A 14,647-nucleotide genomic window follows, 5' to 3' on the forward strand; every position below is an offset into this window, starting at 1 on the left:
GGCAACCCTTCCACTGCCAATTTCATTGGCAAGAGGCTGCTCCTAAGACTTGAACCCGTGACCTCTCGATCACACAACAACAACGTTTACCGTTGCGCCAAGGCTCACCCTTTGGATCGACATTCTAGACAAAATACATATTTCTTTTCTTTTGTATGATAGTTGTACAAAAATTGGCGGAAGAAAAATCCATGCACCAAATATCATGAGTTGAATTTGGAAGGTTAGAGGCTAATGCTATGAACCCTATAGGTGGCCTATTATAATCGAATTATAGCACAAACATAATTCTACAATCTATCACGATTCAGAAAGACATTTCTTTCTTAGTGCATTTAAACTACCTACATGCAGAAAGCAAATTCCGAAATACCACAAAAGGAGATGCTGTAAACAATGAAATTCACCATTAGATCCAATTGGAAGACAAATGTCAATAATGAAAGCAAAACACTTACCGATTCCACAAGGAAAAGAAACCATTAGGCTTAATAATCCCTCCATCCAGTGAAATTGCTCCATCACTTTTGTAAACTTGCAGACGAGAAAAGAGGCTATAAAATAGAGTCTTTATGAGGCCATACACATCGGATACATACAACAAATTCATGTAAGCCACATGGATCATGTTAACAGCGAAACCAATAAATCCAGGTGGGCACTCGCCATTAGGCAATTTTGGCTTTAGAAGATCAAGCCTTCTTTCAGGGTCATCATCCACAAATTCACCACAGTAAGGTCTACAAGGGAAAAAAAGTTTGTAATTCAAGAGCTGAATATCAAACTTCAATAAAGAAAAGAAAGAGATACATGCCTTAAGTTTTCAAGACAAATGACAAGAAATCGACCATCCAGAGTCCGTCCGATAGTAGTACCAAAGCCTCCAATTCCATAATCACTATTTATATGGCCTTCCTTGTCATAAGTTTCAAGAGCTTTAACACCTTCGTAAGTTTTGCAAACAATTCCTAGCAAAGCCTGCAATTAAGAAAGAATAAGTAAAAGTAGATTGAAAACAGTGCAGATAACTAACAACAACTGCATTATCATGCAGCTCTTTAAAGCAAAGATCAGCGTGGCAGTAAGTACGGAGGCATTTCACTGATTGAAAATAATAAGGGCTCTTGGAATTGTGGAGTACATAGATTAACTGACTACATTAGTACAAGGAACAGTATGCTATATCAGCAAGGAAACTAATCATAAGACTTATTTCATAGAAGAGGAAGAATCTACATGTTAGATAGATAGTAAATATCAATAACAGATAACATGCAACTTCAAACTAACCTGCTAAGATTATCATCATCCACCTTGCCCAGAGTAGCAACAATACCAAGCACATCGTTAGTGAATGCGAGTTGAGGTGCATGAGTACCACGATGTGTTGTCAGCTGACACGGAATGCCTGCAGCAGAAGTTTCATGCTTTACTATTTCTGCCTCACTCTGATTGGAGGAATGGCTTTCACTTTCACCACTAGGAGGTCTTGCGGAGTGATAATTACCAAGAATAACTAAAGGAAACTTGTCAGTATAAAAAAAAATGAAAATGGAAAGAGATATTATGCATCACAAATCATTATACACATAAAATCTCCAAACAATTCTAGCATCTAAAAGTAAATCCTTTCATTCGGAAACACTGGATGGAAGTTGAGATAAAAAAACTGCTCACACTATAAGTTCTGAGCTTTGGATTGAGTTACGGGTCCTTGACTATGAAATCAAGAAGTAAATCTTCTTTTCTTTTTCGACCTAGCTTACCTATAATGAGAATTAATTTCCTGACCTCAGAATTTGTTTTTCAAATGAGGAGTACAAAAGGCAGACTTGAACTAGGACTCGTGCTCATATTATCATTCAAACTTCCTAAATAAAAATTCTAAAATAAAATCATACCCCTATTAGAATTAAAACTTCCTAAATAACAATTCTGATAATAAATTCCTACTCCTCAAGGACTAAGACTTCCTAAATAAATAACAATTATGAAACTAGTAAGTCCTAAACCTAATCAAAATAACTATTTATTATGATATAGACTAGCTACAACAGTTTTAACATTGCCTTCCCCTACAAAAATGAATGTGATCTCATGCACAAAGATGATAACTGGAGCTACTTTCACCAAAGCATCAGTTGGTGATAGGATCTTCAACATCTGGTTCTAGTAAAGGTTCATACTGATGTCCTCATGTATATGATTAGTCATAATTATAACAAATCCTCTTAGTCTTTCGTTTCTCTAAACGGTCCTTCCACTACTGGCCAACAGTCCCATCTTGATAATTTCTCTTTTTTCATATAGCCTTGGCAATTCAGCAGACTTATGCAACTCTACTTTAACCACTATTGTGCCTTTCAGCCCACTCAGGAATATTCCGACCTCCTGTTTTGCCATCGAAATGCTCATCTTCGCGTCCTTGCCGGTAGTTGTTCAAATCGTCCTAATCCTCAATTGTGCCTATCTGTTTAACTTTCACCAATTCTCCAATTGTATCATCCTGGATTGATGGTCCAAACCTCTGGATTGAAACTCTTCCAATGTCAACTGCAGTTTACCCCTCTCTTTGTGAATCATGATTCAGCACGTCCTTCAAAGCGGAAGGAAGCTAGTACCACATTTTCTTCTTCAACAGTGTGTTGATGCTTATTAAAATGCTCACACATATGCAACCAACCAGCTCAAGGGATCATATGACCCACCAAACTTAGAAAACCAGTTTCGAGAATTTTGGAAGCAGACCTCCTCTGCGGTCGTATTCTACTGTCCACCCTCCAGTCTCCTTCCTTGTTGTGATAATTTCTAGTTTGAGTACCATGGCCTCCACCTTTGGCCTGTCTCTGCAATATGAAGCTCAAAAAGGCTTCAAACTGTTTTTCCACATTACTTGATTCAGCCATAACTTGCTCTAATACCACTTTGTTAAGCTCCTGAACTTTAGATCAAATTACGGGTCCTTGAACCTTGAAATCAGGAAGTGAATCTTACTTCTTTTTCTTTCGAGCTAGTATGATGAGAATTAATTAATACAGCTCGTTAGAGAGAAACCCGGATCTTTATGATGAGAATTCCTGATCTCTGAATTTGTTTTTCAAATAGTACTTTACCAATGATAAATGGTTCCTTTCTATAATAGTACAAAAGGCAGACTTAAACTAGGATTCCTATTCTATTAGATTTAACACTTCCTAAATAAAAATTCTGAAAACAAACTCCTATCCTATTAGAATTAGAACTTCCTAAATAATAGTTCTGAAAATAAACTCCTATTTCTACTAATACTAAGACTTCCTAAATAAATGATAATTCTGAAAATAACAATTTCTAAATAAATTTACTCTGATTTAGACTAGCTACAACAGTTTCCTAACAACATCATTTTCGGTTTATATCAGCAAAAACTTTACTGAAATATTTTGTCTAATTAAATTAACTAAAACATTGAAGGAAACAGTATATACGAGTGACAGATCTAAACATTGTCACCACAGTAGTTAAAGCACCTGGAGAACCAAGAATTAAAAACAGGTGACTCAGTTGAATTTGTTAGGTAGCTACCATGCTTAAATTAAAAACCATTACACTACACAACATAAATTTGTTCCTAGATGTGCTTTTATCTAAGTGAACAGCACATGCAAATACTTCTTAGCTGAGTAATCTTCAAGAAGAACTAATCCTCTAGAAAAGGCACAAAAAATAAAATTTATCATACCTTGCAGATCAAGTATTGAGGTTTTTAATTTGTTTCGTTGACTTTTCAAAATTTTCAAGTTATCCTCATGCTGCTTGATTTTGATTCCTGCTGCTTGTAGATCATCTTGAAATTTCTGCAAATGTTACAATTTAACAATTAGTTCTTTGACCTACTTTACATTGTAAATAAGCTCCAGTAACTTAAAGGATGTCTAAAAAACGAACAAATTGCAATGTGAAATTTCTGTTTTTTTTTTTACAAATGTCAACTCCATAAAACAAAATATAAATAAGAGAAGAATTGCTTTTGAATTACACCCACATCACAACAAAATGTAAAGATGCTATGCAAACTGAAAACCTTAGAATTGTATGTGATGGATTGGGCTTGCATAGAACCACCATTTTGCATTTCATTACTTGGGATAATACTAGCTTCTTCTTTCATTAGAGCTCACAAATCCTGCGGAAACACTCTACGTAAGAATTACAGTTGAAGCAAAAGGATCGACTTAGCATTTGCAACTATGAACATATCATCTCAAAGAGCAACAAGAATATGTTCCTTACACAAATAGGTAAAGCAAGGCACATTTATATGCATCACAGTGCACCTCAAGAAATGATAAAAAGCCGACAAACAAAAACCATATTTACTAATAATAGAAAATGGTCATAGTAATCTTCTGAAATCTAAAGGTGATAAAAGTCTAAAACATATGAAGCCTCAGACATAATTTCTTTATGGTCTCACTGCATATAGTGAACAAATTAAAAGCCTTCAAAGCTTATGCTCTCAATTAATGTCCTAACTATTGGAAGATGAAGTCATCAAAATTAGCTACAAAGTTTAAAAGTTCTCTACCATTCAGAAACAAGGGCTGACAATTTAATTTCTTTGATAACAACAATGCAAGCATATACATGGCTTCTACTCTTCTAGATGTCAACCCATATTTGAAGTTTTTACATTTCAAGCTGTAAATTCCATCTTTTTATGCCTTTAACACTGTGAATGATCTAAAGCCTGGATTCATCTTAGGGCTATGGAAAACTTTCAAAATATAGTTCACTAAGTGAAGCAAAATGAAGCAGGAAAAAACAAATAGCGAAAAAGGGAAACAGAATCCAGCCACACTAATCACGAGCCTTCTTAGGGTCTCCAAATTTATCATTCTCATTTAAGCAATAATTCAAAGAAACTTCCATGATTTTCAAACAACAATCACGATGAAAAATCATTTTCCAAGCCAAGAGCATACAACTTTCACCAGAATTACAGTTCTATTATGAAGCACCGGTACCGGTAGGCTCGATACGGCAAATTTTATATATAATTAATAATATATATATATATATATATATCATTTATAATGAAAATTCAAAAGATACATAAATATATAAATCACAAATCATATTCACAAAGTCATTATAAAAACAGAAATAATACTCTCAAGTCATTATAAAACCACAAATAACATCTATAATATTAACTAATAAGTAATTAATTCATAGCAGATCGACCAGATGAGAGGAAAAACTCGATCAAAGCAGATCCACCAGATGAGAGGGATCGACTTGAACAAAGCAATCGCGGAAGACAACTGATTGCACAGAACCACTTAACAGAAGAACTCGACCAGATGAGGGAAAAGATTTAGGAATTTCAATTTTGTTAGGGTTCAATAGATTTCGTGTCGGTATATACTAGTAATCCTGAGATTATTTCATTTTAATCCTTATATTTTTTGAGTTTAAAAAAAAAACCCTTATACTTTCGAAGTTTTTTTTATAAAAAAAACCGTAAAATATCGCCGAAGTGTCCCTGGTGTGTCCCCGCGTATCCCCTCATTTAAAGAAAAAGGGGATACTCCCAGGCGTGTCCGTACTTATCCCGCGGAATCCCCTCACCCGAAGTATCGGATACGCGTACGGTGACCTCCGGAAAGTATCAGTGCTTCATAGCAGCTCTAAGACCATCTCCAACCTAGCATCAAACCGTATGCATCAAAATACGGTCATTTATCATCAAATTTGATGCTCCATCAATTTTTTTGATGGGCATCATTTAATAAAATAATATTATTTATTTTCTTTTTCATTTATTTTATATACATAAAAACCAGAAATCAAAAATCATTTAACACTAATAATTAATCCATACAAAATCATTTAACTCTAATAATGATGAAATGGGTTGGAGTAAAAACATTGTAGCAACATCAAAACAGAGAGAGAAAATGATGAAAACATGGTTTGATGTAGTAAATTTGATGAAATGTGTTGGAGATGGTCTAAGCCTGGTTAGTTGGAAACTGAAAAGAACTGTTCATTAAACCTGAAAGGCAGTATTACCATCCATACGTGATTCAGATCAACGCGGTTAGGTGTTGACAACAACAAATTTAACTTGTCAAACTAATTTTTGTGACTCACTTATATACCAAGTAAAACAAAATTCACTTGAAATTATCTGATTATCGATTTATAAAAATCCATACAAAACAATTTTTCTTAGCAAGAGGAATTGAGCCCAATTTATATTAGAAAATTGGAATTATCCCAATAATCAAAGAAAATTAAGCAATTAAAAAGAACCAGACAAATTCCATCTTAAATTACAAAATGCACAACTGTAAAATTATGGACACTAATTTGGTCGCTCCAACAATGAGCTTACCCAGAAATATAAGTATAGAATTCCTGAGCGTTAAAGACCTAGGATGGCCAAACAAGAAGACTGTGCAAGGCAATGAACTGTGGCACTGAGGGAGAGATCCGAGTGAATTGAAGAGCATAAAATCAGGGTTTGGAGTGGATCTATGGGGTTTAAGTCAACTTCCTCTCAAATAAAAAGCTAAATAAATAATTTAAATAGTTTCTTTTTTGAAACCAAACAAAATGTTATTAAGAAATTAAGAAAGATTTATTACAAACTATAGAAACCAACAAATCATGGATAGAAAAATCACTAAAGAAACTAGCATTGGACCGAGCATGCCTAGCCATAGCATGAGTCGCTCCGTTCGCTAATCTCGAGATGAAGATCACAGAATAATTTAAATAGTTATTGAGTTTTGTCATAGTATTGTACTATTAGGTACTTGTGGTTTCCTAAATACACTACCACTATGTTTAACAGAGGTGATATACGAGGTGAGATAGGGATAAAAATTGGCTCTTTATATACGTTGTTTGTTAGAGGGGATGTACAAGGAAGGATAGATGGGTCGAACTCCAATTAATTTTATTTTTTTTAAAATTTATAATCATAATCAATGTATCTCCCACATGATTTGTTTTCATGTGCGACTAACACGTGACATTGAGTTCCCTTGCAAATAGTTCATACCATCATTTCGGCACCATGAATGATTTTATTATGGTCAAAAGCAAAACTGAAATAATTTTATGGCTTAATATATCGCTAGCTCTCTGAACTTATCCATAATAGTAGATTGGCTCCCTAAACTTTGCAAGTGTCTCATCAGCTCCCTAAACTTGCTTATTTCGTATCACGAGCTACCTAAACTTGTCCATAAAATTTATAGAAAAACCATAATACTAACTCTTATTAAAGTGCAAAAATACCCATAACGTTTTGGGACAGGAGTAATTTTACCCCTAATGTCTAAAATAGTGCAATATTGTCCATAACGTTGGAAGCCAAGAGCATTTTACCCCTAACATTGATAAATTGGGTTAATTGGAGAAATAATTCATCAAATTATCTTCTCGGTCATGAATCTTGTCATCTACACTTCACACGTGCATCATTTTATCCGTAACAAATCACAAACATATGTTGGATGTGGAAAAAAAATATACTATCTTATGTAGGAATTGGATATACCATCTTATTTCGATCTCAATCTTACAACACTAACTCTTATAATAGGTTGAAAGGCAGGGGAAGAAAAAATTACCTCACAAATAGATGAAGATGTATTTTTAGAATTTAGGTTTAATAAGTTTTCGTATTTAGTTGTTACAGAATAAGCAAATTTAGGGAACTGGTGAGTCATTTGCAAAGTTCAGGGAAGCTAATAAATTTTTATGGACAAGTTTAGGGAACTGGTGATATGAAATAAACAAGTTTAGAAAACTGGTTAGACACTTGCAAAGTTGAGAGAGTCAATCTACTATGCCTAATTTTATTGACCTATTTTAAAGCTTAATAACCAATTGACCATATAAGCTAAAAAAAAAAAGCTAAAAGACTAGTCAGACTTGCCACATATTATTTGCTTAAATATAAAAGGAATCTATACTATATGCTAAATTTGTAGTTAATAGTACTGATGTGTCATCTCTTGAAGATATCTATGGCCGACGTGGCATTTTCTTAAAATACTGTAACTCTTCTTCTTCTTCACAACTTTTCTCCTTAACTTTGCATAACATGATGATAAAGGGTTCCCAAATAATTACCCACATTCTCAATCTACCCATTCTTTATCTATTCAGATTACACGTTTTATTGGCGGATAATCCTATGTTGGTAAGCTTCAGTTTTTTCACTTTCTGGGTTGTAAATTTATCTCTGTTTTTTTTATTCAAAAATTGAATCTTTTTTATTAGGAATTGGAAGAAAATTTCTTAAAGGAATTTGAATTCAAAACACAGAAATCTGAAAACTGATCTTCTCACAGTGGAGGCGGCACCACAGTCCTTGCTTCTTCTTCACCCAGGGTAATATTTTTTTGCCTCTAAAACTGTAAAGAATGCGTTCATCAGTGGTGGCTTTGGCAATTTACTTTCAATTTAATTTTCCTTAATTCTCTAGCACGGTTCTTCCCATCATCTAATAAAATTCCTTATTCTGTAGCACCATTGTCCACTTACAATGTCATTATCTGCAGGATGCACGCAAATTTCTAGAGCCATGGTTCTCATTATGGATTGACATTATTGTGCGAAGTTCTCTTCTTATTTTGCTCATTTGTATCTAATTATCTTTTGGATTAGTAACTGTAAGTCTTCCAATTTCATGTGTTAGGTAAACATAATTATTATTTTTTGGTTAATGTGACATAATTATTTAATAACACATGTTCTTTTTTGAATTGGTTGAATTTGTATGTTACTCTGGTTGGGAGAATTGATAGTTTTTTTTTTGCCTAATGTTTCTCCAGCCCCCTTAACTTGTCCAAATTGGTTATTTTACCCATCAACTTATCGAATGTCCTATTTATGTGCTTACATTAAAGAAGAAAGAAAAATTCCCACCAGACCCGGATGTGATTCGAACCCATGACCTCCCAAGGCATAGGTAAGTTCTCAACCACTAGGCTAAGAGCTTCACCACTTTATAAATAACCTCTTTATAAAGAGTACTTATAATGATTAAAACCCTTATTAGAAATTATTTACAATAATAAAAAAAACCACTTATTAAATAAGAATTACAATAATAAATATTTTTCTCATTCATTTTTTTATAATAACTAAAATTTCCCTTATTATATAAAAATGTCTTTATCACCAAAAAATATATAGTGGTTTGTAAATTATCATTTTTCACAATTAAAACATCTCAACATAAATTAATCATAAAAAACTACCATGTAATAAAGATTGATAGATCAATCATTCAATAATTACAATATATATCAAAAAAAAAGTCTTTGTAAAGTTAGTTTCATCTAGAGATAGAAAATTTCTTATTTACAAAACAAAATATCTAAAAAGTTGTTCGAAAATTTAATCTATCGATCTAGAACCAAAAAGTTGATTGATAATTTTAGTTAGTCCAAAATTTTGCTCGGTCAAGTAGCACAAGGTTGTTGCTCGCTCAAGTAGCATGTAACTTGCTCGAAAATTTAATCTATCGATCTAGAACCAAAAAGTTGAGTCAATCATGTATTTAACTTGTTTATATTAATGTTCTTGTTATTTGTATTTTTTATTCGTTCTTTCTCTTTCCAAATTTTTTGACTACTATAAAGGGATAAGAAATACCATTTTTATGGAGTTAAGAGGGTAAATAGGATCATAAGTGGTGAGAAATGTCACTTTTATGGAGTTAATGGGGTAAATAGGATATTCAATGAGTTGAGAAGGGGTAAAATGACAAATTTGGACAAGTTAAAGGGGTGAGAAATACCATTTTTATGGAGTTAAGGGGGTAAATAGGACATTCGATGAGTTGGAGGGGTAAAATGACTAATTTGGACAAGTTAAGGTGGCTGAAGAAGCATTAAGCCTTTTTTTTTGTTGACTTCTCATCATATACTTGATTCATATATGACACTTTTTATAATTTTTCTGTGGTGCCCCTAAATAATTTAAGCATGTTTTGTAATTTATATGCCATGAAAATTAATATTTTGAGGGTGACAACAACTGCTATATGGTTGTAAGACTATGACTTGTGTATGGATTTTATCCGCCTATGTGTAGTTAGCAACTTCAAAGTGGTAAGAAAAAGAAAAAGACAAAAAGGATCACAATTGATATTTATTTGAGTTATAAAGATAACATGGAGGAAGGTAAATTTCTTTTCTAATGATTGGACATATTTATAAGCAATCTGTAACATCATTTCCTACTTAAAATTTAAATGAATAGAACTTGATAATTATCTATATAGAACTTAGGGGTGGGCAAAAAAACCGGTCAAACCGGTAACCGAACCAAAAACCGATAATCCGAACCGGAAAAAGTGGTTAACTGAACCGGTGGTTTTCTTAATGGTGAAAAAAATATATAGGTACCGGTTTCAAGTTAGAGTGTTCAAAAACCGCGGTTAACGATTAACCGAACCGTTTAATAAAGGCTTAATACACAAATAACCCCCTGAACTTGTCCAAATGTTGCAACTGCCCCCTCCAACTTTCAATTGTAACAACTTACCCCTCGAACTTGTTTAATTGTAACAATTTACCCCTTAAACTTGTCCAATTGTAAAATATAACCCCAAATTGTTGACATGGACTGCAGTTGAAGAAACGCGTGAAATGCAAAATCTGCAATGCTCGTGGAGTGTGATAATCAGATCTTTGGCGTGATACGAATCCGAGAAAATGCTTTTACTGTTGCTTCAAGTACGGGCTAAAAAAAATTCCCAATTTGGGGTTATGTTTTACAATTGAACAAGTTTAAGGGGTAAGTTGTTACAATTGAAAGTTGAGGGGGACAGTTGCAACATTTGGACAAGTTTAGGGGGTTATTTGTGAATTAGGCCTTTAATAAATATAAATTTTTAAAAAAAGATATAGACCATTTGACGACGAAGGCAAGGCAAATATAAATATAAATACATAGATTATACTGCTTAGTATAAAGGGGAAAGTATAAAAAAAATGCTTGTGGTTTGTCCAATTTGCAAATAGAGGCATGTAGTTTACAAATAAAGGTATGTGGTATGTTTTATTTAGAAAACAAAGTATTAAAAATACACAATTAAGTTCTAATTGCAACCAAATACATTTTTATCTTAAAAAAAATTATTCTTACATATAAGCAAAACATAACCACCGAAAAAAGCAACTTCCTAAATTGAAACAATGAATAATATTGTGGAATTTTACGTTTTTATAAGTGAAACGGATAAAAGAAGAAGAAAGGAATTTCAATTAATTGGTGCTGCTGATAAAATATCAGCTATTTATACAATTAGGAAAAGCCCTAAGGCTAATTACAATATAACTCCCTCAACTATTATTATTCTCTAACACCCCCTCTTCAAGATGAAATACTTTTCATCTTGTCTTTCACAACTGTGTTGTTACTGGGTTTATTTCCATTTGCAGTAAAAGAAGATGAAACATCAACACTTTGATACAAGTGCATTTGATTCAAGGCTGAAGCCATCTGAGCTCCTGTAAGAGGCTCTGTGAACAAATTAGCAAGCTGATTAACCGAAGTAATATACGGAGTATATAGAAATCCTGCCTCCATATATTGTCGAACAAAATGACAGTCGATTTCCACGTGCTTCATCTTCTCATGGAAAACAGGATTGGTTGCTATATATATTACAGCTTGACTGTCACAAAACAATGTGATTGGTAATTGGGGTGCAATATGAAATTCAGCCAACAAATATGTCAACCACTTCAATTCATAAGATGTAATTAACATAGCTCTATATTATGCTTCTGCAGAACTTTTGCTAACTGGCTTTGTTTCTTTGATTTCCAAGACACAAGGCAATCTCCAACAAACACACAATAGCCTGTCATCGATCGTCTAGTAACTGAACACCTACCCCAATCTGAATCATAATAGCCTCTCATTTGAGATAAATCAGAATTGTCTGTGTAATACAAACCCACCGTAAACAGTGCCCTTCAAGTATTTCACGACATGCTTGGCTGCCTCCATTTGGATACAAGTAGGAATACTCATGAACTGGCTCAATTGTTGTGTAGCAAAAGCAATATCAGGCTTGGTAAAGCCTAAATATAACAATCTCCCAACTAATCTTCTATAGCTCTCTAGTTTTTCATAGGCAGAAGATTCTTCATCTAACTTTAACCCTGTAGGGAAAGGATTATCAACACTGTGAGCTTCACTCAAACCAGCGTCCTTGATCAAATCCCTTATATATTTAGATTGTGAAATAAACAACCCTCTATCAGACCTGGCCAATTCAACACCAAGGAAAAATTTAGCCTCCTCATATCCTTTATAGTAAAACTTGCATCCAAAGATTTTTTAACTTCTTCAATTAGTATCATGGAAGTGCCAGTGATTAACACATCATCCACATAGACTATAAGTGCCAAAAAATTCCCATCTTCAGTTTGTTTGGTAAACAAGCAATAATCATGAACATCTTTCATTATCTCCCGGCTTGCTTCAAGCCATACCAGGACTTATCAAGCCTGCAAACAAGGTTACAATTAGAATTGATATACCCCTCTAGTGGCTGCATATATAGTTCTTCTACAATAGAACCATGCAAATACGCGTTGTTGATGTCAATCTGCTGCATTGGCCAACCATTCGTAGTTGCCACCGTAAGAAACACCCTTACCGTTGTGATTTTAGTGACAAGAGAATAGCTATCATGATAATCTACACTAATTTGCTGATCATAACCTCGAGCAACTAATCTTGCTTTGCATCGATCAACTGATCCATTAAGAGCATATTTAATCTTAAAAATCCACCTGGAAGTAACTGTACGTTTACCAGGCGGCAATTGCACGATTGTCCAGGTTTTGTTTTTCTCCAAGGCTGCAATCTCTTCCGCCATAGCTTTCTCCCATTGAGGTTGTCCTTTTGCTTCTTTATAACTTCTTGGTTCATGCTCTTTACTCATAGAGAACAAAGAAGCTTGATAATGATCGTTGTATTGAATAATATTGTCATAATGAATCACTTGATTGACAACAAAATCTTGTAACCATGAAGGTTTTTGAGTGACCCTGGTAGATCTTCTTGCTAGAATTTCATTTTCAACAATTGGCATATTGTGATTAGTTGTCGGTGAGTCAGTTCTGGTAATTGCTGATGAAGGAATTTGTGGTGTATTTTCTGCTGAATAATCATCATTTTGAGCACTATGAAGACGATCAGGAGGTTGTGAAGGCTGTGAAGAGGTGCTTGCTTCAATATCAGTGAGACCTTGATCATTATCAAGCGAAGACTAAAACAACATTGATGATGTTAAGGGCCTGTCATGTACTGAAACAATAGTGTTAGATAAATAAGGAAAAATATGCTCATTGAAATGAACATCCGTGGACACACACAAACGGTGAGTTTCCATGTTATACATCTTCCATCCTTTTTGTTCAGTTGAGAGCCCAACATAGATACACTGTGTTGACCAGTCATCAAATTTCCCTCTCTGAGGATTGTTGTTCAACATATATCCTTGGCAACCAAAAATCTTCAAGTTTGTCAAACTTGGTTCTTTTCCATATAACAAAAAATGTGGAGATTTCCACTGCAATACCTTAGTCAGATAGATATAATTTGACAAACAATCCTCCTTGCTTGAGTAATGACTATGCCGCCTTTCTACCACCCCATTCTGCTGAGGTGTGTACACATAAGTTTTCTGATGCGTGATGCTATGTTTTGCAAACACTAACTGTGTTGAATGCCCAAAAAAATTCAGTCCCATTATCACTTCTAACTGTCTTGACTTTAGTATGAAACTGAGTATTTACCATTGTGATAAAACCATCTAGTAAGCCTGACACTTGGTCTTTGTGTTTAAATAAAATAGTCCATATCACACGGGAAAAATCATCAACTATAGTCAACATATATCTATCACGACTAATAGATGTTTGTTTATAAGGCCCCCAACAATCAACATGAATCAGATCAAACACTTACAAGGTCTTAATGAAACTTAATCCAAAGGAATTTCTAATTTGTTTAGCTCTTAAGCAGATATCACAATCAGCAAAACTAATAATAGAACTCTTAGGCAAATTAAAAACATGTGATAATTTCTCATGTGAGGTATGCCCCAAACGTTTATGCCATAATTCGACATCAACATTATTGTCTATAACAGATAAAGACACAAATCAGTTTGGCTTACAACTTTTTGAATTGCATTCCTATCAAAGGAATCTTTAGCAAGATAATACAACCCTCTCTTCAATCTTCCAACTGCTAATCGTTGATTAAAATTTCGGCCCTGCAAGATACAATATGTGGTCCAAAAACATACTGAGACACCTTGATCTTGTAGCAGTTTACTAACTGACATCAAATTGTATTTGAATTTGGGAACATAAAGCACATTCAATAATTTGAAATTCTCAGCAAATAATACTTCTCCTTGATGACTGACTATTTGAGCCTCACCAGTTGGTAAAAATACTCTCTTAGGGACATCTAATTTGACCATATTCCTCAATAAACCAGCATTATATGTCATATGAGTTGTTTCTCCTGAATCAATTATCCATTCATCAATGCTAAGAGAACTTGAGTAAGAACTGTTACGTGCACATGCCCCTACAAATGCTGA

At 33.9% G+C, this 14,647-nt stretch overlaps 1 long non-coding RNA gene across 1 annotated transcript; it reads right to left on the reverse strand.

Moving 5' to 3' along the window:
- Positions 1-1,419: 1,419 nt before the first annotated feature.
- On the reverse strand, positions 1,420-13,127 carry LOC136224560 (uncharacterized). The gene is made up of 4 exons (XR_010686487.1): positions 12,844-13,127; positions 4,064-4,165; positions 3,722-3,836; positions 1,420-1,516 (listed from the first exon to the last, which is right to left on the reverse strand). It is a non-coding gene; the product is annotated as an uncharacterized lncRNA (long non-coding RNA).
- Between the last annotated feature and the right edge of the window lie 1,520 nt (positions 13,128-14,647).

This window comes from Euphorbia lathyris, chromosome 3 (assembly GCF_963576675.1).
Source record: "Euphorbia lathyris chromosome 3, ddEupLath1.1, whole genome shotgun sequence".
Classification (NCBI taxonomy): domain Eukaryota; kingdom Viridiplantae; phylum Streptophyta; class Magnoliopsida; order Malpighiales; family Euphorbiaceae; genus Euphorbia; species Euphorbia lathyris.